This window comes from Solanum dulcamara, chromosome 11, assembly GCF_947179165.1.
Source record: "Solanum dulcamara chromosome 11, daSolDulc1.2, whole genome shotgun sequence".
Taxonomy (NCBI): Eukaryota; Viridiplantae; Streptophyta; class Magnoliopsida; order Solanales; family Solanaceae; genus Solanum; species Solanum dulcamara.
Window position 1 is genome coordinate 10,466,352 of NC_077247.1, and position 23,538 is coordinate 10,489,889.

Below are 23,538 nucleotides of genomic sequence, written 5' to 3' on the forward strand. Positions count from 1 at the left end.
AATACCATATGGAGACTTTCTGAAAACATGATGTCATCTCAAGCGTTACCTACGTGTATCAAACTAACCTATCTCCTGAGGAGGCACAATTAATTTAAACATCATAATACACGAGCCGATAAGGTTGTCACTGCATACAACATCCCAAAATACAAATCATACAGGTATAACCAAACACATATACACACAACCCATACATACATCTATAGACCTCTAAGAGTATCAACAGTATCATATGGCGTGACAGGACCCCATCGTACCCTGGATTAAACATATATATATATATATATATCAAAAAAGGGGTCTATACCAAAAGTCTTGTCTCTGAGATAAAGGAGCACTCCAAGATAGTTAAATAGGAATCCTAGGCTAGCGGATCACCACCTGTACCTGCGGGTATGAAATGTAGCCCCCCCATTGAGGAAGGGGGTTAGTACAAGATATGTACTGAGAATATAAAGCATAAAATATAATAGGAAAGATCATAACTGAAGTTGAGAGACTAGGAGAAAAGTATGATATCAAGAACTCAATGTACCTGTGCCTTAGAAAGCAAATCATGCATATCATTATCATACACCATACCCGGCCCATTTTGGGACTCGGTTTCATAATTGTATCATCATATTGCGTACTCGTCCCTCTAGTAAGGGACTCAGTGAATAAAGTTGTGTACACGTATGTCGTACCCAGCCTATCATGGGTTTCGGTGCCATAACCATATCATTGCATCATTATATAATCATATAATGTACCCGTCCCTCTAGTGAGGGACTCGGTGAAGATATAACAAAGTTGTACATGATAACATACCCGACTCGAGACTTGGTGAAAGAGGTAATAACAGTATGCACGAGTAGAATATCATGAGCAACTATATATAATTAGATTATCGTCTGAGACTCAATAGAATAATCAAAATGAACCATCATTTGAAAATCAAGACAGTAGTCATCTCAAGTACTTTTTCAATGTCACTATGGACCATATCAAATGGAGCCTCAAGAATCATAGACATATATCAAGATAATGTGAAATATATCATGGAATCAGAGACATTTGTCATCATAGAGTCTTTAGGAATAGGAGCTTATACAACCAAATACTATTCAACATGGAGAAGGCTCGAGGGAAGTAGCTCAACTACTTTAAGAGTTTTAACATCCAGAAGTGAATAAGGATCATAAATCATGTTCAGAACTTATGAATGGAATTACACCAAAGCTCATATCATTCATCACTTACGTCTAAGACATGCCAAAAAATAGAAGGGATAGGCTTTACATACCTTACATCATCCAAGGAACTCAACTTAATCACGAACTTTTCACAATTAGTATGCCAAACCTATAATCGTAAGAATATGCATGTAATTTAAGAAGGCTATCATATATAATATATATTTATAAATAACTTAATTCTAAAATGAAACGGGCAGCATATCCCCTATATCATTAGGATCTTCCAATTTGGTATATCACCACAACAGCCCAACAATAATTAAATCTCAAAAATAAAATAATATACTTGATTTACTACAATAATCTATCCATTATATATCCCTAAAATCAATGCCTTAAACTTTTATTTCCAACAGAATTTCGACAGCATTTCCTTTCTATTCTAAACAATCCCAATACCTCAATTCAGCTAACAAATTATTAATATCAACATTAACAAAAATATCCAACATTTATCTACAATAATTTAACTAAATCCACCAAAGAATCCATTCAAATCAACATCTAATCCTCAACTACTTAATACAATATATACGACAATTACATCAAATTTCCAACATTCTAATCCATCAAATCTATCAATAAATATGTAGATAACATCACAGACAACTTAAACATACCTTATGTAGTCCATAAACAAGAAATAAACACCATTCAAAGCTAATTTTTGGTTCAAAATGATGACAATAACTTTATCTTCACTTCACTCTTTACGGGCATCGGGATTTGAGGCCTCGAACTTGATCAAACTCCCGTTGTCTCTCTCTAACCTCTACTATTTCTCTCTCTAACCTTCCATAAGCTTCCTTAACATTTTCATGCTATTTTTACCTGTTTTGAGCCTATTTTTAGTGACAAAGGGCGGTGGAGTTGTCCTGCCACGTGTCTACCATGTTGGCTCTCTACTTGGCCAGTCCCTTTGTTCAGTAAAATAGTCATATCTCTTGATCTCGATATCCAATAAATTCCCACGACCTATGGTTGGAAATCTAATCCAATTATATACAACTCTAATTTTATGATTTTTCCCAAATACCCAAATAATAATGGGGTTATGGTCTCTCCAAGTCAGATCACTCAAAAACGTAACTTAAAAACATCTTTTTGGAGGCCTTACACTTGGATTTGGCTCAAGGATCCTTATTGAGTTATATTTAGATTTACATATATTGTCCATATAACTTATCATATGTCATTTTTATAAAAATCCCATCATGTGGACCCCACCTCATGCTATTCTAATGTTACTACAGTAGAATTTCATTCTTTAACTTGTAATATTTGCTCCTCCTCGAGCTCACATTAAGCCATTTGTAGCTTTAGTAACATGAAATTTTCTAGGGTATGACACTTGGATAGCTTAGTAAACTTGAGGGCATAGTCCCTCCTCCCCATATTGGTTTGTTGAAGATTTATGAACTTCAACACTTTAGCCTCCCTTAGTTCAAGAGGGAAAAAATGATCAAGGAAAGAAAGTTTGAATGCTTCCCATTCAATAGGACCTTCATCCACCCTCTCCAATTTCCATTGAGTGTACCAAACTTGAGCAACATCCTTAAGTTGGTAAGCTGCCAACTCTGCTTTTTCTTCAGAAGTCACTCCCATAATGCTCACTATCTTGTAGACCTTATCAATGAAATCTTGAGGATCCTCATCAACTTTTGATCCATGAAACTCCAGAGGATTCACTCGTGAAAAGTCCCTCACTCTTGATGATGGAGTAGAAACATTAGGAGTAATCGCAATACCTTGGCTGATTACCACTTAGGCTAGCATAGTAATGGAAGTTTGAAACTCTGCATTAGTCACTTGGTCTGGTATAGAACTATTTTCTTGAGTAGCCGGGGGATCTTGTGCATCATTAGCATTATTTCCCCTTGGAAATTGTGGCTTTCTTAGAGCTATTTTTCTGAAAATTGCAAATAAAGAACGTTAGGGAAAAGAACTCTTTTTAGCATGACATGGATCATGAAAGAAGTGAGAATTCCTAAAACGTATGTGGCGCGCTTCACAACCATGAATAAGACTCTACTTGATGCGGCATGTTGGACTTCCTAGGATACTTGAAAACCTTGTTCTCTGATACCAAGTTTGTTATAATCCAACATAGGGCCTAGTCGTAACACGGAAATCAAAACTCCGAAGAGCTCTAACCAAGCCTCTTGTACATATCATAAGCATATATAAGGTAAAGTAAACGCAGAAACATCATAAGAGAGTCTAAACCATGAATAGAAATTGAAGAATGTCACATGACAATATAGACTCGAAATATTTATCCAATGAGATGGCTCTACTCATGAGTATGAGCAGGGGCTAAGACAAATGTCTTTGAAAACAATACCCAACTCGATGACTAATCTCCGATAAATGAGGAATCACCACAAACACCGCCGGATAGAAAAGCTTAACTAGCCACGTGGACGAATATGATCTTTAATCTCAACCTCTACATTATGAGACAACGTAAGCAATAGTATGCATAAGTACTTTGGAATGTACTTAGTATGAGGGCATAACATGCAACGTAAATCATGAGATGCAATGGTCAGTAAAACACATGATAGGATGAGATAAGTGAAGTCATGAGAAAACCATAATGACCAAAGAATTTAAAAATCATGGCATACGTAAGAGATCATACATATGCCGATAGGAACCATAACCGATAATAAGACCATGCGAGCTATAATATAGAATCCTGTTTTCTCCCCATACAATGAAGAAAAGGGAAATCTACTTGCCAAGGTAGACTCTACCCCGCTAGGCGGATCATACATATGCTGTAAATGCATCCAAAAGCTACGCCATAAAGGCAACCTATGGTGGCACGTAGTTTAAGAAACATGAGGTTTCTTCTAGGGCTTTTGGTAGGGCCCCCTCCTTAAGTTTCTAAGTCAATTCCCATGGAATACATAAATACCATAGAATCATAATTTCATATATCATAGTCATGATCATAGGTTTGAAATCATAGAGAAGCTCATTTTCATAACATACTTATAATATGAGAATTGTCCTTTCATCATTACAATCATATATGCATAATTCATATAGTTAGGCCCTAGGTCACCACATAGGGCCCTAAGTCACCTTACTTTATAACTTGCATGAAATTCATATCTTGAACTTAGAGTAAAACTCAATTGCATAACCAATTGACTTGAAAATCATGAAATTGACTGGAAAATATGCATGATCATATAATTTCTATCATCCCATACATAATTCATATAGATAGTATAATTAGGAAGTATAATTGAAAATACTCATATTTTACATCATGAACCCTAGAGATCAAAATAGGAGAATTCATGGGAAAACTATTCAATTTAATGCAATAACCATCAATTTATATCAAAATAGACTCATAATCACAATTAGAATTATAATTCATGAAATTGGAATAGAGATCATAAAATACAATACTTTAGTTTGATAGAAAGCTTGAGAAATTGACTGGGCTTCATGGATGAAAGAATCCATGAATCATTACCCACGTACCTTAAGTGAGAAAACCAAATGATTTGGAAAAACTTGAGAGTTTTAATGGAGAGCTTGAGTGAATTTACTTGAAGTCTTAAATGGAGTCCTTGAGAATCTTTTGTAGAGAGAAAAATATTTGAATAGGTGAATTGTAGAAGAATGAATAGAATTAGAGGTTTACATACCTAGAAAGAAGATTTTTTAAGCTAAAATTAAAAATTAGGCTTGAAATCCTTGAACCCTAGCTTCTCCTCTTCAATTTAATTCTTGTTCTCAAATGGTTTTCGGTGTTAATGAGAGTAAAATCCCTTTGGATACTAATAAGGGATGGATTTTTGTCCCAAAATATATTGGGTTAAGTTTGGAAAATGTGAGAAAAACAAACGATGGCCACAATTTAACATCATGAACCTGGTTTCTAGATCTATTTTTCCTAAATTTTCTTTTCCACGATGTGAACACATAGCGCACTCTACTATCTCAAAATTTTATCCTGAATAAAATACCTACCCAGGTCCACAACATGGACGTGGTCCCTATTTTTTTTCACAATTTTTCTATTGGTTCTCAAAATAATCTAAGTTAAAATGATATAGGGTGTTATAGAGAGATATATTATAGACTTTGTTTCTAAGTGCCCGAATTTTCAAAAAGTTAAAGTTGAACATCAAAGACCTTGTGGAGTAGATCAGAATATAAAGCTTCTAGAGTGGAAGTAGGATATGGTCAACTTGGATTTTGTTACATGCTTACTGCGATCTCCCGACAACATGATTAAATTTGGGTAAATGTACACTACATGACTAAATCAGCCTACTTCTTTCCAGTTATGTCTATAGATTTAGTAGAGGATTATATCATATTATACATTTATGAGATAGTCCGGCTTCATGGATTTCCCTTATCCATCATCTTGGATAGAGGTGCTCAATTCACTTCTCAGTTTTGAAAGTCCTTTTCAGAAAGTTCTAGGTTCAAGGGTGAATCTTAGCACCGCATTCCATCCTCAGAGATCTAGTCAAGCAGAGCGTATAATTTATAATCTTGAAGACATGTTGAGATCTTGTGTCATTGACTTTAAAGGTAATTGGCATAATCACTTGCCTCTTATAGAGTTTTATTACAATATCAGTTATTACTCAAGTATTAAGATGGCTCCTTATGATGATATTTATGGTAAAAGATGTAGATTACCAATTGGTTGGTTCAAAGTTGGTGAATTTGAGTTAATAGAGCCAGACTTGGTTTATCAGGCTACGAAAAATGTGAAGATTATCTAAGAGAGGTTGAAAACCATGCAAAATCATCAATAGTCCTACACTGATGTTTTTGAGAAGAGACATAGAGTTTGAGGTGAATGATAAGGTATATTTGAAGGTTTTTCCCATGAAGGGTGTTATAAGTAGATTACGCATTCAAATTCTCGATCGTCAAGTTAGCAAGTTGAGGACAAAAAGAGGTCGCATTAGTCAAAGTTTTGTGCAAAAATCATTTTGTTGAAGAGGAAATATGGGAAGCCAAAGAAGATATGAAAGCCAAATACCCTCATCTATTCGTCCCTCCTAGTGTTGATGTTGAAGGTAACATTTTTTTCCTATCTCTGAGTTAGTGGCTTTTCGAGTGTTTGAGTATTTATGTTATTGCATTTTATTCGTGCCTTGTATAATTCCTTAGCTTTGTCATTATTCGAGAATGAATGATCCCAAGGAGAGTTATTCTAAAACCCTAAAGAATCCTATCTTAGACCCCTTGGAATAGCCTAGAAGAAATCGAGCAAGACCCTTCAAAACTGTGACCCACCACTAAGACCTTATGGAATGTAGAAAGAGCTACAGATCATAGGTGAGGTTCCTAGGTCACTCCTATACTTAATGAAATTCGAAGTTTGAAGAGACTCTCCTATAGATGGTTTCAGTGGCCTGTAGAAGTTTCTACAGACCGTAGGAAGCATCCGTAGAAGGAATCCCAAGACTTAGACCTAAGCCCTTTTCCACGAGCTAATCCTATGACCCGTAGAAGGGACACATAGACTAGATGTCACAATTCTAGTAGCTACTAGAATGTGCAAATTTTCCTACGACCCATGTTTACGATCCATCAAAGGTTCTATGGATTATAGAAGGTCCCATAGACATTACGCATTAGAATCCTTAGTAGGATTCTATGATACGGCATCTACAGCCTACAGAAACTGCTATGGACCAAAGGACAAACTTGTAGATGGCCATTGAGAGTTTTAATGAAGGATAGTTTGGTCTTATGCCACTTTCCAAACATAAAGCCTGTCTTTTGGGACTAATTTAGGTATCTTATCAATACCCTACAAGTGTTTTTCCTCATTAAATCTTAGAAGATTCAAAGCAAGGTTTGGAGAGGGGAAAAATCTAGGATTCAAGTTCATTAATCAAGTTCTTCGATTTTTGCCAAGAACATCATTCCTCTAGGTATGTATGGCTAATCTTAGTGCTGGGTTGAGTTTGTCCTTGTTCCCTACTTCTAGATTCCATTCTTTTGAGTTCAAGCTTGAGTTTAAACTTATTATATCAAGTTTTAGAGTGAGTTATGATACTCTACGTTGAGTTTTTGTATATTATTTATATTGCGATTATTCCCATTATTTAATTCTTGAGGTTACTGTTCATGTTTACATTCATAAGAATTCTAATTGATTACTTATAACTTTTTTTGATTATGCATTATTTGAGTTGAAGAATGATACATTTTCATGTCTTAATTAAGAAAGGAGTTTTGAGAATGTTGGATCACTTTAGTTTTGAAGTTTTTCACCATCGATTTTTTATGCATGATCCCTATCAAGTCTAAATTAGTCAGAGTAATTAAGCAATTGTAGACTGAGTTGAGAAACCAAAAATCTATATTTTAATGCATTCACTGAGTTTGAGAACTATAACTATTTTAAAGAGAATGTAGTGAGTTTGAGAACAATTGAGTTAAAGAGAGTAAAGTCAAATGAGACTCAAGGAGATATGATTTGAGAATTTTCACTGATCGGAGTATATCTGCATTATTGCATATTTTGGGAGTAGTATTAAGCATTGATTTGGGTAAGAGTTTAGATAACTTGAACCCCATAAACTATATAGACAGCATAAGATAGGATTGTTCTATTGGTTCAGGCGACTCCTCACTTTAGTCCCTGATATGAACTTTATATGGGACCCATGAGTTGAGATTGCATCTTCTATCCTTGCAAGGTATTTTATGGATCTAGCAATGAGAGCAGTTTATTGTATCATCACGATGCTCATAGTGATAGATGTCGGTTATAGAAACTCTCCAAAGAGTATATATTATTTTTATATTGAGTTGCATACACTTACTTATATTTTGCAAAGCATTAACTTATTCCATATTTGCATGCTTTATTTGAGTTGAGTTACTTCAATATTCATTCTAGTTAGTATTTAGTTAGTATATTTTCCTTCACCTATTTTACATACCATATATTCTATGTACTGACATTTTTTGATGCTATATCATATCATAATATAGATACAAATGTTAGATATCCTCAATAGGTGCATTGTTGAAAGTCACATCCCTCCAGGTTTTGATGAAGCCTCCCTACTTTCGAAAGAAATCCTTTAGTTTCTTCATTTCCCCAATATTATTTTTTGAAGTAGTCATGGGCCTGTCCTGGTTCATATCCAGAGTCATTAAAGGCTTCAAAGACTGAATAGTGGTTTATTTTAAATTTTTCTGAGATTATTTTTTAAATATTAACTTATATTATATTTAGAGTATTTTTAGACTATTATTTAATAAGTAATGTTTATTCTTTCGAATTCCCTATCTGTGTTAGCTTTTGCTGTGAGTTAAGTCTTCCAATTTATAGTCTGTCAGGCTAAGGCTTCAATTGGAAACCATCATGGTTTTTAGTGCCGGCCACACATAGTATGTAGACTTGGGGCGACATTATGAGCGAGAAATATCTTAATTTGAGGCAGTGCATATGGATTTAGCTACAGAATGACTATCACCTCTCTATTCTATACCACTCAAGTAAGGAGAATGTGGTAGCAGATGCCTTTAAATAGAAGGTGGTGAGTCTAGGTAGTAGTCAAGCCTTCATTTGTTCTTCAGAGTGACCTTTTGCTCTGGACATTCAGTCTTTATCCAATAAGATGATTTTCTTTGATATTTTTAGATTCTAGGTTGTTTCTAGGCTATGTTAGGGTATAGTTGTCTCTATTGAAGCAGATTCATGGTCAGCAATTCGAGGATGATGCCTTGCTGGCTATTCGAGATTGGGTTTCATGAGGTGACTGGACAGGCCACCTCAGATGCACACAATATTATTAGTTTTGATGCCAAAATTTGTGTTGCTAGAGTTGGAGACTTTATACAGTTGATTCTTTGTGAGACCCATGATTCAATATTGTATTCATCCAGGCATAGAAAATATGTATCGTGATTTGAGGCAGCACTACTAGTATAGTGGTATGAGGAGGAGAATGGATTATGTGTCATATTGCTTGTGTCGCCAGTAGGTGAAGGCCGAGCATTTGAGGCATGGTGGTGAGTTTCAGAGATTGCCCAGTACGAAGTGGATCACCAAGGAATTTATTATGGGGCTGACTCATACTACTAAATGTTTTAATAGCATTTGGGTCAATCGATTGACCAAGTTAGCACATTTTTTTCCTGTTAAGTATTCTTTTAGCGCCGACATGTTAGCTTGTGTCTATATTTGGGAGGTATTTTATTTTCATGGGTACCTGTGTCCATTATTTTAGATATGGGTTATCAATTTATTTGTAGCTTTTGGAGGACCTTTCGGGATGAGTTGGATACCCGTGTTGATCTTAGCACAGTTTTCCACCTGCAGTACAACAAGCAGTCAGAGCGTACTATTCAAATTTTGGACTTTGGGGCTAGTGGGATGAATTATTAGCATTAGCAAAGTTTGTGTAAAACAACAACTACCACTCGAGTATTCAAATGGCTCCATTTGAGGGATTATATAATAGGTTTTGTCATTCTTCAGTTGGTTTGTTTAAGGTGTCGAAGACTAGACCGTGTGGGACTGATTTACTTCAGGAAGATTTGGACAATGTTTGGGTGATTAAAGATAGTTAGGTCCACAAATAGAAGGCATAAGATTTATGCTAATCATAAGCGCTGACTCTTGAGATTTGGAATTGGAGACCGAGTATTCCTTTGAGTATCACCCATGAAGGGCGTGATAAGATTTAGGAGGTCTAGTAAGGGAATCATCCAGTTGAGGAGTCTAACTAGGAGACCAAGTACGAGATGCAAGAGTAGCTTCCTCACTTGTTTGAGACTTCACTTATTTCTTGACTCTTTACTTTTGGGGACAAAAGTCCTTTTAGTAGTGGATGTTGTAATGACCCTTTAGGTCAATTTCTCTTTATTTCATTATTTTTTATGTTTAATGCTTTCCTCTAGCGATCCCAAATTATTTATGACTTGATGGGAATGACAATTCGATTACCTAGATTTTGTTTGGCTTTATCTGAGTTTGCATGTTTTGGATTATTTGAAACACGAATGGTTGATTTCTATCAATACTTCAGAAAAATGGCCTTAGAATTCAATTTTGATGGTTCTCTTAGCTCTGAAATGTCAAGTTTTGTCTAGTAGGACCTTTACTTTGGGTACAAAGTGTTCTGAACTCATTTCGAGCAAACATATGGCTTTTGGCCAAAATTGGGCTATGGCACCCACTTTTTGTCGGATGACCTCCGTTGGAAGTTTTGACATCACAGTTGAGTTTGGAATGACTAATTTGGTTTGGTAGCATAGTTTATTTAAGTGCATGAGGTTCCAACTGAATCTGAAGAGTTTTCTAACTTTGTGATCTAGCTGATGCAACAACATCAGGGCACCTCAATTTGGCCTTCACATTTGTGGGCTTGGAGTCGCATTCGCAGAGACCAAGAATTTGATCACTGCATTCATGGCCTCAGTTTTGCATACGCGGAGAGTGTGGGGCTCCACCCTTTGTATTTGTAGAAAACCTGACCCTGACCTTGGGACTGTGTTCGTGAAAGTCAATTTACTGGTCTTTTTTCAGTCATGTTTTAAGCCATTGTTCAATAATGGTGAACTCAATTTTGAGAGCTATAGAACTCCATTTTGGGTGATTTCAATTGCCAGTTACCAGGAATCATTGAGGCTATGTGTTAAGACTTTGGGATAACGTTGTGGGATTGTTTTAGAGGTAATTTTTTATTTCTAATCCTCTACTCCCTCTTTATTGTTGTGTTTTTGAAATTTTGTGCATGAACTATTTTGTGGCTATTTGAGACAATTTGATGAGTCAATTTTGGGATTGTTGGCATGGGACCCACTATTCCATTTTTGACTTGAATTTTGGACCCGTCTTTAATTATTTAGATTTGGTTTCTAAGCATCTGTATTTATATTGTGATCATATATTTGGTAGAGTGGTAGTGATCGGTGGCGGTTCGGAAGTGCAATGCTCTAGAAAAATGGTTTTAGAGCTCTAGCAGTCAGCTTTGAGGTAGACTACAACTTATAGGACTGTAGATTGAGCTTGTGAATATGAATTCATGTTGATTAGCTAGTTTTAGGATGGGTATTTTGGTGGTATAACGTTTATTTTAATGAGAGCATGCCTTAGTCTTATTTTGGGTAGTTTCGAGAAAATTGAGCATGCCTACTTTGACTTAGTGATTGTGCATTTTCTTATGGTGTTGTTTGGTTGATTGGATAGTTTTTGTAACTTTTTATTAGCCTTATCTTAGGAATAGGCTAGTGATTGCCTTAGGCTTGTGTTTTGGAGCCGATAGGTCATAGAGATTGTCGAACGTCGTTTTGGATGGCTTAGCTCCCTGTAGACTGATATAGTAGACTTGGGTCCGATAGCATGAATCCTTAGCGAGTAGATAACTCATCTCTTATGACCATTCCTCCATAACCTCTATTACTTTTTGGCATTGGTGAGTTTCCTTTGCGATTTTGCTCTTGTTAGACCATTTGGGATTTAGCTTGGATTCGATCTTTGAGTGACTGGTTTGCAACTATGGTATTGGATCTTAATTTTCAATGGGCCCTGATGATGATGAAGGAATATTAACCAAACTTAGAGAAGGGGTCAATCCCACAAGGAAAAATGTGTAGTCAATTGAAGGAATATTTAATTACAAGCTACTAGTTTGAACCTGAAATAAAAGATATAATTATAATATGAAGATATTGGTAACAATTTAGGATAGGGAGATAAGAAGGAACAAGGAACAAAACCTTTTCACGCAAGGATACAAGTGGGATTTGGTAATGGAAATCAATCAACACATATATTATTCATTGTATACTAGCTTCATACAATCTCAATTAATCATGGGTAAAGTCATATACGCTTTAGAATCTTAATTATCCACCTATTTCTCTCAAATATAAGCAAAATTTCTTAACTAGTTCGTTCGAAACTAATTAAGTGATAACCCACTTAATTCAATAATAAGCATTGCATGGATTCACTATTTCTAGCTAAAATCTGATATATCAGATGCTATACCTCAAGTTATGCACTAAATAACTTTTTTCAACCTTAATTGACTCTTTCATGCTCAATCAAAGTAATTGGGCAAGTCCAAGGAGTGATCAAATCCACAAGATAGCAATTAATGCATGAGATTGATTAGATAATCAAAAATTTAATTCATAAATGAGAAACATTTAACTAATTACAAAAGCACAAGATTAAAATCAATAACCCAAAAATGTTTTATCTCTAACACAAAATCCAAATCACCATAACTACACCTAGATTTTAATGAAAACAAAGCAAAGAGTTGAAGAAATGATGAAAAATAATTACAAATTAAGCTCTCTATCTTCACTATAATGGTGTTTGTTGTGGAAACTTGCTCACAAAGTGATGCCCAAGCTCAAAAATATCGAAGCATAATATGTCTATCCAAAATGGTTATGCATGAGTGTATATTGTGAATTGGTATTTAATTTAAAGTTCCACAACTGTCCTTGACACTTAGCATATTTATTTTCCACATTCGCAGAGGTCTGTCCGTGTTCATGAATCATTGCCACTTTGTACTCCGTATTCTTGGATGAGGTGGCCGTGTTCGTGGAGCTTACCTAACTACGTCTTTGTGTTAGCAGAATTATTAACTGCATTTGCATCTCATTGTTCACAAAGCCTTCGCGTTTGCGAAAGGGAACTTTCCTGCCAGCACTAAATCATTGTTTTAGCTCCCATATAGCCTTAATTTTCATTATTTTCCATTAAATTTCCTTTCCAACCAAAATATACCTGAAACAACAATATTCAAAGAATAATTAGCCTTTTTTCCTACTTGAGTGCCACAAAATCATAAGAAAAGAGCTCCAAATAAGTGAAATCACCCACTCATCAGGATGATTCCCTGGCTATCCTTATAGTGGTTCAAGTTTCGAGCATACTATCTTCAATCATGGTTCAACTTATGGGAACATTAATTCTAGTCGGGTTGAGACCTAGCAATCTGGTTCATTTAGGATCTTTGGGATGTCTTAGCTGTAGATTCAAGTTTTGAGTTATGTTCTCCCACATTCTATATTACACCTGCTCTTGTTCATAAATAGTTGTATCTCTTCTGTGTACTCATTGGGATATGGGGGTCTGTTTGAGTTATTTACTTTCAAATGTACATAAGTGTACCTTCTGGGCTTATGGTGTCTATTTAGGTTTTACCACACCATCCTTCTTAGACCCGTAAGCTTTGTAGTTATACTTCCATTATCGATTCATCCTTTGATGTAATGAATGGGAACTGACTCTTTCCTTCCTTGCGGAGGATGAATCAAGGCCTAAAGTTAACCTCCAGGTCATTTATGAGTTAATGCATTCATTTCATACTTTAGAGTGTTCCTATAGCGATCTCAAGTCAGTTATGACTATCTAGTACTGATTGTTTGGTTTCATCGTTGTTCGTTTGGGTCTTATACCTATTTCTCTATTTTGGAGATTTTGAAACATAAAAAATTAATATTCTTCATAACTTCTAGTAAACAACCTCAAAACAGAATTATGATGGTTCCACTAGCTCCGAAATGGCCAAATTAGGCTATTAGCATGGTCGGCACCAATATCTAGGATTTCAATACGAGTTTGGACCATTAAGCATTTTACCTTTCGAAATTTCACTTAAGTTTGACTTTGGCCAACATTTTTCAAAAATACGCTCAGATGAAATTCTATCAGATCACTTAGTTCCAAAATATTTGTAGAATTTGGGTTGGTTTCGAGTTGTGCTGGTACTTGTGAGCATGTTGTCATTTTGTATCTGATTATCCATACCTTGTGACCCTATTTATTACTATTTTCTATTGATTTGGAGCATGTTGGCCTTAGTCTATGCTTAGATTAGTGTTGCCTTAGACTTGCGATAACTTCAGCCGTTAGGCCTTATTTTTACTCCAATGTTAATTTGAATGACTTAGCTCTCTGTAGACTGGAATAGCTATCTTTGTTCTAGTAGTTTGAGCCTTAGATTAGGTAGTTCCTCAGCTTGATGACCTTCTACGCTCTTTCCCTCCTCTTTTCGCTTATTTGTGGATGATTTGAGCTTTTAGGTCTCGTTCAGCAATTCAAGATCGAGTATAGGTCAAGCTTGGAAATGCTAACGTGATTATCTAAGAGTGGACATTGATCCATGGTGGTTTCACGATGACAATATGACATAGTATCATTTAGTTACATTTATCTCCGCATATTCAAGGTATAGTCATGCTGCCAGCTTATCCTCTATGGAGATGATTATCTAATCATGGACTCTTGCTACTTTGAGATACATCCGTGGTTCAAGCTCCAGGCACTGGACTTTTTATCTTGTTCATCCATATTGACTACTTGGAGATATCTACTGATTTACCATATCAAGACTGATTCATGGTTCAAGGTCCGAGTGCTAGACTTCTTAGCTGAACTGTTACTATTGGATACTATTGGCTACTTGGAGGGTAATCGCATTTCTAGGTCCGGGTTGCGCTTTTCTGGCTTTGGACTCACCGTTTCTCATTCTTAGTAGTTTTAGCAATTTTGTATAACTGTAGGGCTTATAGGGGTCTACTCAGGTGTTTATTTTAACTTGCACACGAGTGTACCTTTTGCGCTTTGGGGTCCAGTTAGGTTTAGTTAGCTATATTTAGGTCATTTAGTTTCTTACACTCGTGTGCACCTTCTTATTGCCTATCTCTTTCAATTATTTATCTCAAATTCTTTCTTTTCTTACTGACTTTACTTGTTAAGCTCAATCGACCGATTATGCCTACTAGTATGAGGGGTTGGACCTAGATTTAGATTATCTAGATCTCAAGTCCAAAAGCCAAACTAATTCTCAAATTGTGCCAATTAATCTTTCCTTGTTATGCCCTGTACTTTTGTACTTTTGAACGTTTACTTAAGCTTCATAAAAGTTTCCACGTGATCCATATTATCTCTAACGTTATTAAATGACTCTAAGGAAGGAAGGATGTGATGCCCCATAATAGGGAAGGTTGGAAATAGAGTTATAAGGATTTGAAAGGAGTTCGAGGCCAAATAACAAGTCATAGGACACGACTTACTTGCGTAGGCTATCGAATTGGATGTCTTACATAATTAAGATATTTGAGCACATAACGAACCTACGTAGCAAGGATTACATAGGTTCTTAATGTGAGACGGGATTACGAACCCACGAAAAAGGAGTAAGTAGGTGAGGCACCTAATTGGACGCGTGGCAGCACATGGTGAAGATGTGTGGCAGCAGGTGATGCACCTACTTAGGGTAAGTAGGTGACACACCTACTTGAGGTAGACCCCACTATGTCACGTGGCAGTATGTGGGTGGATGCATAAGGTAAGTTGGAGCCCTAGGGGCTGGATACGTATCACCCTTAGGGGCTGCCACGTTTCACCTCTAAGGGAGGATATATATAGATATATACATTTTGATGACTAAGTCATCTTATTCTTTAGCTTACACTTCAGCTTATACACTTAGAAAAATTGAAAGCGAACTTAGAAAAAGTTTAAGAAAACTAGAGAAAGAGAGGAAAAGAGATACGGCCATGGCTGCCAAGGTAAGCCTTTGAATGTTCGATTCATAAATTAATTATCTAAGGTATTTCTCAACTAAGTGAAGGTATTTAATGGAGTAAATTAATAGTTGGAGCAGAAAGGAGATCCAACGACAAGTCCATCAACTTTCGGCAAGCTTCGGAAGGTCGTTTGTTAAGGTATGGCTTGATTCTCCTCTCCCACATTTTGGTAAAGGTTTAAGATGTTATGTATGTGTAAATATGAGTTGGAGACGTGAAAATGTGTAAGTTACTGCTGAAAAAGGTTGTAGGTCGTATAGGAGCTATTTTGACGATATTCTAATGGGTGAAAGTTTGGCTAGTGTCGTTGTTATTGTGGTGTTGTATTGTGAGTTGTTTTGTAGTGTTGCAGGGATGGAACCATGTCTAAATATGGGTATAATTTCTTCTGGTTTCAGCCACATGACACCCCATTTTGTGTGGTTAAGATTTTACGTAATAAAGATTGAAAACCGTATTTTGGAGTCGTAGTTTTGAGCGGGCTGTTTGGGACTTGTTTTGTGTAATGTTGAAGTGGTATAATTGTGTATTGGCTGCTGTTTGTTTTTGTGATATGGTTTTAGTAATTGTAGGTATAATTGGAAGTTCAGATAGGGCAAGTTATAGAGAAGATGCTGCTCAAATTCTGTTAACTTCTAACTAACTAATAGACTAGTCGAGACTAGTCGAGAAAGGTGAATAAGGAATTGGTTCCTATGGGTAATTGGTGGTAGAATTACAAGCTGGAAATTCGAAGGTCACTAAACTTAGTATTACTTTTGTGTTAAATAGGTTAAAGGAGTAGCGAAGCGAGCTTGAATGCGATTAACCCAAAACAGGTATGTAAAGCTATCTTTCTTCTCTTTTGGCATGTCTTAGATGTAAGTTTTATGTATGTGAAATTGGGAGTTATTCCATCCTTAAAGCTTTGAGTATGAGTTAAGACTCTTGTTCACTTCCTACTGATTAGAACTCCTGTAATAAGTTGATTCATTACCTTTCAAGTCTTCAATGTGATGGAAAGTAGTACATGTAAAGCTTGTCTTTTCCTACTTCTAGAATAAATGGACTATAGGTAATATAGGACATGGATTGGGAGGTGACTCCATTTATAAGTTCTAGGTATAACTCGTGACTTGTAGTCACTGTTGAATATTAAAGGTCTGGAAGTAGTTAAGCTACTATTCTTGAGCCATCTATTCTTGAGCCATCTATATAATGAATAGTAAGTGAAAATACCAGCTCTTCTTCATAAAGGCTCTACAGTGATAAATGTTTCCAATTGCATAAGTTGTGTCTCTGATTGCATGAGTTATATTTTTGATTACATAAGTTGTGTCTTTGGTTACATAAGCTATATGGAATTGTCGTAATACATGTCTATGATTCCTGAGACTCCATTTGAGATGGCCACAAGGGCATTTAGAGGATACTTGAGATGACTACTATTCTAATCCTCAAATGATAGTTCATTATGATTGTGTTATTAAGTATCAGAGGATGATCCAATTGTAGGTGATTCCTACCCTAGTTTCCAAGTGATGGTTCACTTGATGACTTCATTGAGTCTAAGATAATGATTTAAATTTTTTATGGTTTCTCATTACTCTGCTCGTGTATGTTGTTAGTACATCTTTCACCGCATCCCATGAAGGGTCGGTCAGGCATGATATATGATGAAATGAATATTTACCGCATCCCATGAAGGGCCACGCACGACTGCATCCTATGAAGGGCTGGGTAGGCATGATATATGATGAAATGATTATTCACCGCATCCCATAAAGGGTCGGGCATGACCGCGTCCCATGAAGGGCCGGACAAGCATGATATATGATGAAATGATTATTCACCGCATCCCATAAAGGGTCAGGCGTGACCGCATCCCATAAAGAGCCGAGCAGGCATGATATATGATGAAATAATTATTCACCGCATCTTATAAAGGGTCGGGCATGACCGCATCTCATGAAGGGCTAGGCAGACATGATATATGATAAAATGATTATTCACCGCATCCCATAAGGGGTCGGGCACGACCGCGTCCCATAAAGGGCCGCGAAAGCATGATATATAATAAAATGATTATTCACCACATCCCATAAAGGTCCAGGTATGATCGTGTCCCATGAAGGGCCGGGCAGGCATAATATGCGATGATATGATAAAATAATGATATCGGGTCCCTCACTCGAGGGCCGAGTACGGTATGATATGTACACTACTCTTTCATTGAGTCCCTCACTAACGAGTCAAATACAATAGATAGGCATGCATATAAAAACATATTGATGTATATTTCATGTATGAGATAATACCATATACGATAATATGGAAACACCGAGTCCCACAGTAGACCGAGAGTGGTATGCGAGGATTATATACATGCCCTCAATCTATAAGATGCAAGTACAATAAATCGTTAAATGTTGTACCTATTTCTTGCATCCCTATTTCAGTAGTTATCTCAGTTATGTTATGTTATGCTTTATATACTCAGTATATATATTGTACTAACCCTCTATTCTCCGGGGGGCTGCATTTCATGGCCGCAAGTTCAGATGTTCATTTGGGAGATCCACCAGCTTAGGATTTCCGCTCAGCCATATTGGAAGTGATCCACTGTTTCGGAGCCTAGTTTTTTGGGTACTAGTCCTCCTATGTATATATTTATTTATTAAGGGGTACGATGGGGGCACTCTCCTGCCATATGTTACATTACTAATCTTAGAGGTCTGTAGACATGGGTGTGTGGGTTGTTTAAAAGTCGTTTCAATTGTGCCTATACGTCGCATTGTAAATGTTTTTATGTTATGGAAGCCTTGTCGGCTTGCATGCCCTATCATGATATGGTACGAATGAAAGAGGCTACATGTACATGAAAAAGTATTGATCCATTGGGGTTTTTGTGAGAAGTATCATATTCTACATAGCTTAATTTGACTATAGCTGATAGATACGTATATGGGGGTCCAGGTCGGAACCCAGTCGCGGCCTATGGGGTTGGGTCGTGACAAAAGTGGTATCAAAGTAGTTTTTCCTTGGAGTGTCTATAAACTTTGTCTAGTAGAGTCTTGTTTATCAGTGTGTTGTGCACCACATCTATAAACAGGAGGTTACAGGACATTTAGAATGCTACCTTTCTTTCATATCTAAGATCGTGCGATAGAGATGCGTCATAGGCAATGAGATTCCCTTTATACTAACATCTGACTGTAGCAGAAAAATGACACTTATGGAAAAAAAGGACTGACGATATTGGAAGTCATAAAGTACGTAGGTAAGCAAAGGCATAAAAGATATATGTCAGGTGAGGTATTGAAGTACGATTGACATGTAAAGTTAAAAATGGAAAGGAAAAGTAGACAGGACAGTGTAACACGTGCAGTTTGAGTTGGGCATACGAGGTAAGTCCATCATTTTATACTGTTATTGATATTGGGTGCCTTGTGTGGCTGTGATATGACATGATATGAATATATATGTTGGCCCTGTGAGGCATTGTTGGCATTTTCTGCACGCAGGTGTTGAGATAGTAAGAAATACAGAGGAAACTCTACCCAAATTTTTCTAGAAATAGAAAAAAAAAGCCTATGTGAGTAGTAAAGTTTAGAATTCATTTGAATGGATTAGAATACGTCCCAACCACATACTACCCTAGAAAAAGCTCATGTTGAAGGAAAACATAAATTTATGAGTTATTAAGGATAAGATTGATCAGAATGGGTAAACGGTTGAGCACTCCTACTCTATAGAGGGTAAATAAAACATAGTAAGAATTGCGAAGAAGGTTAAGAAGTGTTATACTACGGGACTAAATATGAACAGAGTATAATGTAAATATAATGAGGATCATTATGAAAATAAGTAAAGACTAGTGAGAAAGGGACTAAAGATAGGACGTGGTTCGTGTGATAAGAATATAAAGGTAAGTGTGAAATAGAAAAGCGAGTTGTCACGACCCAACTCCATAGGTCGTGACTGGTGCCCGAGTTTGGCACCTATACGTACCCTTAGCCCCACTTAGCATATTAGCAGAATAGACAAAAGTAGAAATCAAAAGAGGGTCGCTAGAGAGTACATGAGAACAAATATAGAACAAGAGGGTCGTTAAGGCCATCACAGAACACAAAGCCCAAAATATATATACATAACCCACATCACAAGTCTACATACCTTTACAGAATGATAGCCTAGTCATATGACAGGACAAGACCCTATCGTACCATTAACCAACATGTACAAATGTACAATAGAGAAGTTAGTACCAATATAGGGCTCCAGAAAAAAAAAGCACTGCCAACCAGTAGGGTGGATGTCCTAAGAGAGCGGATTAGTAAACCGACATCTGCACCTTTGGGCATGTAATGCATCCCCTGAAGAAAGGGGGTCGGTACGGAAAATGTACCAAATATGTAAAGCAAGGATTGTAATAAATAAAGTCATCACCAGAATAGAATGTGCAAAATAATGGCAAAATATCCAAAAATATCAAAATGCTTTTTACAACCCCAGATAATGTAGGTGGAAAAACATATGCCATATCCGGCCTCATTACGGGACTCGGTGAAAAAAATGTTGTCTCCACCCCGTCATTGGCGCCACAGCACAGCATACATCAAGAGTAGAGAATATCTCCATAACAAATCATATCATATCAGATGGCCATATCATATCATATCATCAGCATACGTGTACATGGCACAGCATAACTCTATAAACCCATGTACAGGGCGTACCTACCCTCTCACGATGGGGCACGGCGAACAATGTAGAGAGGTACGCATGATAACAAACCTAACCTGGGCTTAGTGAAATAAGTATTGAGGCATCCACGAGTGGAGTGGTGAGAAACTAGATGTAATTTAAATCATATTTGAGGCTCGATGGGGTGCTTAAAATGAGCTATTATTCAAAAATCAAGACAAAAGTCATATCAAGTACCTTTTAAAAGTTAGTATGGGTTATATCAAAATAGAACTTTTGGGAATCATATTGTATACCAAGGCATTACAAAATATCTTTTGGAAGTCGAGAAATTGTCCATCCTAGTGGCTTTAAGAATAGAAACTTCTTTGGAATCATATGTACTTCATCTATTTGTTTCATAAAAATCATGCCCAAAAGAAAGGAAGATGAGCTTTGCCTCCTTGGGCCCAAAACATGCCAAGAGATAGAATAAGCTTAACACACTTACGTCGAAGACATGCCAAAAGAAAGTATAAGCATTACATACCTCTTAAGGATTACTCTTAACACGTTCGCCTCGTCACCTCTTGAACCTATTTAACATGAAAGTAATACTAAGGTTAATGAAATTTCACTTTCTAATTCCAACTCTACAACCAAGTCTCCATAGAGGTCATTTCCTTATCCATTTCCCTTGACTAGTTCATTACTAGTTCCTAAGTTACCGAAAATCGGGCAGCATCTCCTCTATAACTTAAACATCCCCTAGATTTCAACTCGGCCACCATGTCAAAAACTATACCAACAACAACAACTAGCAGCATATATACAAGTAAATTACTTCAACATTACTCAATACAACTCCAAACCACTATCTCAAAACTACGATATCAAAATAGAGTTTTTATATTTTATTTCACAAAATATTTCACCATACCAAATGGAGGATCGTGTGTCTGAAACCATCAGAACCCACACCCTTTTTAAAACAATTTAAATCCCTGCAATACGCAACCCAATGAGCAGCACCCGCAGAACCACAACGATGACCCACTACTCGACTTTGATTTAGCTATAACCTCTTCAATTTAGTTTGTTTCTAATGACAATCATCCTTATACAATTTTTCAACTTCCAACATTATTTAAGACATTTAAATACCTCATATAAACATCATAAACTCCAATTTGAAAGATAAAACTTTACCTTACCCAAAACTCGCCAAAACTTGCCAGAACTTGCCTTGGAATTTCCTTTAGCGTAGTTGAAACTTCGGGGATGTTTGTTAATGTTTAGGGGCTGCTCCAAAACATAAATTTATATTAATAAAACCTTCATACCTTCGTTGTATGCCCCATATAATTAATTTATAGAATGGAATCGTAGAACTTACCTTTTTCTCCTCCCAAAACCGTAGCTCTTTCTTCTCTCTAGCTTAAGTTTCTCTTCTCTTCTTTTTGTCTAGAACTTTGTTAAAGATAAGATGACTTATCAGATAAAGATGAAATTAAAGTCATAAATTATATATATATATAGGCCACTTTAGGAGAGGATACATGTCATCCCCTGAGTGGTGACACATGTCAAGCCCTAATTGGTGACACATGTCAAGCCCTCATTGAGATAACGCATCAATTCCTCCAAGAACGGGCTGCCACGTGGAATGTGGGGGGTCCACACCCTTGCTCCAGCTGCTTCCATGTGTCACTCTCTAATGATGCTACGTGGCACTCTCTTCTCCCTCTGGTGGGTTTGTAATCTCATCTTAGTTTACAAACCTATATAATCTTTGCAACGTAAGCTTGGTATGTAATCAAATAGCTTAAGTATGTAAGATTTCCAAGTTGGTAGCTTACGTAAATAAGTTGAGTCCTATGACTCATTATTCAGTCTCCAATTTCTTCCGGATTCTTATAACTCTATTTCCAATCGTCTCTACTATTGGGTATCACATTCTCCTTTACTTAGAGTTGTTTGATAGAGTTATAGATTACCCTTCTCACATGGTAACTCTTAACAAGCTTAAGAGTTCTTAAGAAGTCTTAAGAAGCTTGTAGAAACTTTAAGAAACTTTAGGAAACTTAAGAGGCTTACGATCCTTCAAAGGAACTTAAGAGCCTTTCAAGAGGCTTAAGAATGTGTTCTAAGGTACAAAAGTATGGGGTGTAACATCCTTCCCCCCCATTAGAACATTCGTCCTCGAATGTGAACCAAAACCTTCCTCCGGATCTTATACCACAATATGTAGAGTTTCTCTGTCCCATTACCATAACATATACTTTCATCGAGCAATCAATATCAGAGTTCCAAGGTTAGAATTACTTGTAGACGTAGGGAATAGGTACGGATACTTGTATTTCCTTTCCTCTTTCACTTCCCAGGGGATCACCCATCCTAGTACTATTTTCGCCCAAGCACGCTTAACTTCGGAGTTTTGATGGGATCCGGTGCGTTAGTGCTGGTATGATTGCATCCATCCCTTAAGGTCTCCATCAATGGTTCCTCACACGGTCTCAGATACCACGGCTTCTATCTATTTATTGTTGGCCTTGAGATCCATCCATCCCTTATAGGATCTCGTTTGAAGTTTAAGAGTTCCCATTTACATAAGATAGTGTCAGTTGATTTTCTCTTATGCTTGTATTTCTATTTTCTGCTTCTCCCCTTTTAGGGTGTACCAATGTCATCCTCTATTTATTTTCAACTATTCATGCACAAATGATTCTATTCCAACATATTTAACATGTTGCACCATGTCTACTCCCTCTGTTAGATCATCTATACTTTAGGTTGCCACTGTAAAAAACCTTAGTATAATCATGGGGTACTTATAATTCTCGATAAAAAGTACACACTCTATTCCAAGTACTGGTACTCGAGTCATATAACTAATGTAGTAGTTTAGCCGAAGCCACATTTCATTCATCCTAATCAGTACATTACTAGTGCTTATAATCGTGTCGATTCTCTATTCGGGGGCACTTATACTCTGATGACACGTGTTTCACGCTTTGTTATCACTCTCTTTTTTTCCAAAGGATACCACTTGTTC

The 23,538-nt window shown here is 36.6% G+C and overlaps 1 pseudogene; it reads right to left on the bottom strand.

Moving 5' to 3' along the window:
• Positions 1 to 22,851: 22,851 nt before the first annotated feature.
• LOC129875332 (5S ribosomal RNA) lies at positions 22,852 to 22,953 on the bottom strand (annotated as a pseudogene).
• Between the last annotated feature and the right edge of the window lie 585 nt (positions 22,954 to 23,538).